Consider the following 4,951-nt stretch of genomic DNA (forward strand, 5'->3'; position numbering starts at 1 on the left):
TATCTAAGTATACTTTATTTATTAAAGGTAATATTAAAAACTAAATTACTCTTTATATAGTATATATACTTTTTATTTAAGATAAGTTTGCTAACTTTATTACTTTATAAAATAGCTATAAAATTTATATATAAAGAAATTATTAGTATATTAAATCTAGAATTTCTATAGACTTATATTATATATAAAATGCTCTAAACTAGAGCGTTCTACTAAGTTCTAATAATAATATAGCTAATTAATAAGCTCTATATAATATACTGATACTACTTTATAGAATTAATATTAAATTATTTCTTACTAAAATTATAAATAAATAGTATATAAAACAGCTAGAAGAGCTAGGATATTTTAATTATAAACTTAATAATTACACTTAGCTTTATATATTAGTTTACTTTTTACTATAAGATTAAATTTAGAATTATTTTAGAACTAGTTTAGAACTAGTTCTAGAACTAAGTTTAATTCTATATAGAGAAGCTTAAATATATATATAGTAATATGAATCTACTAATTTATATATATACTAATTATTTATAGTACTAACTTCTTTAAGATAATTTTAAGCTGTATATAAAATTTAATCTTTAAGGCAATCTACTTCTATAAGACCTTTAAAGGCAAATATAAGACTTCTAGGACAAAGAAATTAATAGTAGCTAGCGCTTTTATTTCTTCTAAATAGGTTGCTATCTCTCTAAGCTATAAGTGTAACTTATAGAACCTTCTATTAAAGAAGACTCTACTTACTCTTTAGACTATATAGTATTATTAGCTATAGAGCTTATAAAAAGTAAATTATTAAAGCTTATTAAACTACTCTACTTAATTAAGTAAATTAGTAAAGCTAATAACTTTATATCTAGAGAGAGTATTATAGTTAAGAGTAAATTAAATATACTTAAAGTTAGTAATTATAGTAAATTAAATTAAGTCTTATTTATATTTTTTTATTATAAATATAGAAGATAGAAATATATCTAAACTAATATATAGCTATCTTTAATATTCTATTTATATATATTATTTTTATAGAATAAGTTAAAGACTATATATAATATAGTATATATTTAAGGCAGAAGTTAAAATAATCTAGCCTACTTAGACTATATTTATCTAAGCTTAAAAAAAATATTATTATTAAATTATACTATAAAGCTTAGTTAAATATACCTATTTATCTATTGCTTTTTATATAAAGGTTTATTATTAATATCTAACTATAAAAGTAGCTAAAGTTTAATTAGGCTTAGTAGAACTTGTTAGTATAAATATAAAAGCTAGTCTTGCCTAGAAGGTACTATAGTAGAGGCAAAATTAAGTATCTAGATATTAACTTTAAATTTTATTATATATATAATATAATGCCTTAGAGTAATATTTTTACTGCTAGTTATATAATATTTTATAGTAAATAACTAGAAGAAAAAGATAGAATAAAGAGTAAATTAAGAAGAGAAAAGAGGGAAATTAAGAAAAGAGGGGAAGTAGAGAGAAGAATAAATAAGTATTTTTTTTCTTTACTTAGTAATATAGAGAACGCTAGTACTAGAAGGTAGTTAAAGCTTAGTGCTTATATATATATCTTTAACTATATACTATAGAATTTAACTACAGCTAGTAAGGCTAGTAATAACTATATATATATAGAAATAAGCAGCCTCTATAAAGTAGCTAGCTTAAGTACTAGTTATATAGCTTTATAGCTATCTAAAGTAATAAATATATTAAATATAACTACTAGATATTACTATAATAAATATATATAAATTACTTCTCAACTATTTTAAGACTAAATTAAGCTAAAATAATAAATAATTTATAATTTCTTTACTAGATATATCTTAAAGAAATATATCTTTAATTTATTTATAAAATAACTTAAGCAACTAATTTAAAGAAATAAAATATAAAAGCTAAGTAAAAAAGTAAAGTTAAAAGAAGTAAAGTTAAAAAAAGTAAAGTAAAAAAAAGTAAAGTAAAAAAAGCAAAGAAAAAAAAACAAAGAAAAAAAAATAAAAAAAACAAAAGAAATAAAAGAAAAATAAAAAATAAAAGAAAAATAAAAAATAAAAAATAAACTAACTAAACTAATTAAACTAATAAAAATATTCCTAAACTTTATAAGACTAGTTAAAGCAAGAGGGGGGGTATTTTATAGCTATTAGTATAAATTATTTTTAATTTAATTCTAATTTTAACTAACTTACTATATAAAATAAATATATAAATATTATAGGCTATATTAAGCCTCTAGAAACCTACTATATAGTATATCTTAGTAATTATAAAAAAGCTATCTTTATAGTATAGTAGCTATATAGTAAAGAGTATATTATTTAGTAATATACTAGGTAAATTTTATTAGCTAGAATTAGTTCTTAACTAGTTTATAATTATTTAGTAAGTAGTTTATACTATTTCTATGTCTTTATTCTTATTCTTAACTTTATTTTTATTTTTATTCTTATTCTTATCCTCCTTATTCTTAGAAAGAGAGAGGGAGGGGGAGGAGCTTAAAAGCAGGGGCAGAGGCAATAGCAATAACAATAATAACAATAACAATAATAGCAGCAGCAGCAGCAGTAATAGCGACAACAACAACAATAACAACAGCAAGAGCAAGGGCAGGAGCAAGGGCGAGAGCGAGAGCGAGAGCGAGAGCGACTAGGCAGGCAGCTTAGCGGCATTTTATTGAAATTAGTCTTAATTCCTTTTCTAATTACTTTATAAGTAGTTTAGGCAGTATATATACTATTCTTAGTTAGTAGTATATAGCAGCTGCTGCTTTAGCATTAGCAGTAGCAGCTCTATTATGCGCAGTTTAAACTGCAGTATTAGTAGCAGTAATAGCAGTAGTAGTTAGCAGCATAAGAGCAGGAATAGAAATTGCCTTAGAAAGCGTTATACCTTGCTGCATAGGCTTATATAGTGTTTATAATAGCGCTTAGCTGTTAATATAGTCTAGATATTATTCTATATAAAATAAATATTAATTATTATATAACTAGTTTTAAACTATTTTCTATAGCAACTTATAGGCTAAGTTATTATTTAATTGCTCTTTATTATCTCTAGAGTAGTGCTTCTCTAGGTTAATTTTATAAAATTAAATATAATAGTTTTAAAGTAATAACTTAATTATATATTACTATATTTATAAGAAATAAATAAGAATTAATTTATATATATATCTAGTTAGTATTATACTTAATTATATAGTATACTATTTACTTTAAAATAGTAGAATAGTTCCCTAGGGAATAAAATTAGCTAGCTATCCTAGAATTATTTCTAAGTTAGTTCTAATTATTACTTTTATTATTTCTACTAGAGAAGACTTATAGCATTAAATTTTAACTTAAAGATAAGCTTATTAGTAAGTTGCTTCTCTAAGTTTAAGTATTACTAGTATTATAGTAATAACTTATATCTATAAGATATTTTTTTTAGGCAGTATAAACTAGTTTAGAAATAATTTAATAAGATAATAAAAGTAGTTTAAGTTTATAGAAGGAAAAAAAGAGATATAAAGATTAAGGAAGATAAGTCTTACTTAAATAATAAAAATATAGTAGCTAGGCATTTACTTTTATATTAATTTATATATTATAAGATAAAATTGCAAAATAATATATATATTTATAGAGAGTGCAAGTAAATATATAAGTTTAAGTAAGTATTTTATATAATATTAAAGTTAATAACAATTGTAAAGACGTGCGTAGTAATTAACTATAATTACAAAGACGTGCGTGTATGCAGTACTGCAGCAAATCAGCAGAATGCAAATCAGGAAAATTATAGTAGCAGCATTTGCAGATGCAAGCTAATGTGCGACTGTAGAGCTGCATAATTGGCTCTCGAGGCGACGATGGACCCACTCTGTCTACGTCTGTGTCTCGAGTCTCGACATTGACTGATTGACTGCCCAATTGATGTCAACATGTCTAACTCTCTGCCTTCTCTGGCACATTTTACTCGGTAATAAATGATACTGAGACATTTCTTGGCGTCAGTCAGTCAATTTCCATGTGCTTCTCTTCTTTTACATGACGGATGCACAGCGCCAGGAAATGCTGACAACTCCCATGCACACTCGAAAGTGGTGGAAATCGGGGGTTATTACTTCGTCAGACGTAAAGCTACCACGTAGATGGACTCTTAATTACAAGGTATCATCCAGCCCTCCAATCACAAGGGTATCGTCACAAGTAACTCGATACACCGATATGAAGCAGAGGACAGATGGACAGATGCAGGGTTGGGGTTAGGGTTATCCCGGTGGGCATTTCACACATCGTCCCTTGGGAGTTCCAATGTTGAATCCAAAATGTCTTTCACACTGTGTAATAGTTCTTGGGGTGGCTTATTTCTAAGAGTCTCGACACTGTGAGCTCACGAGTTTCGCGTATCTGATCATCCAACGAGCTCGAAAGCGTAATTAATTTGCCCCCCCCGGGCCTCTTCCAACCAGGTGAGTATATTCCGCGCTGCAGCGCTTTGGAGCATTAGCGGCTTTAGATTCGATTTGTCTGAAGGTCATGAGCAAGTCCATTGTAATGCGCAACAAGTGCTGTAGCCTTCAAGGTTCATTGGCGTCTGAGAAGGCTCTAGTGTGTTGGAATTCTTGATCCACGCCATTGACATACTGAAACCTCGTCGAAGAAAGTCGCGAATAGGATTAGGTGAAGATGCATCATCCGAGGGGCGAAGTGACGTAAGGGTAGTGATGCCCAATCGGGTTAGTGCGGGGCTATAGACGGCAAAAAAAAAAAAAAAAAAAAAAAACGATTGAGGATTGTCGGACAGACGAGCATTCTTCGGCTACACGATCTAGCCTTTTTTTTTTTTTCCAAACGTGTCCTCTCATATCAGGTTCTACAGCCAACTATCCGACGTCACTGACTTCCTGCCCTTGGTAAAATACCGTCTTTACACAGACAGA

This window comes from Metarhizium album (assembly GCF_000804445.1).
Source record: "Metarhizium album ARSEF 1941 chromosome Unknown scaffold_42, whole genome shotgun sequence".
NCBI classification, from domain to species: domain Eukaryota; kingdom Fungi; phylum Ascomycota; class Sordariomycetes; order Hypocreales; family Clavicipitaceae; genus Metarhizium; species Metarhizium album.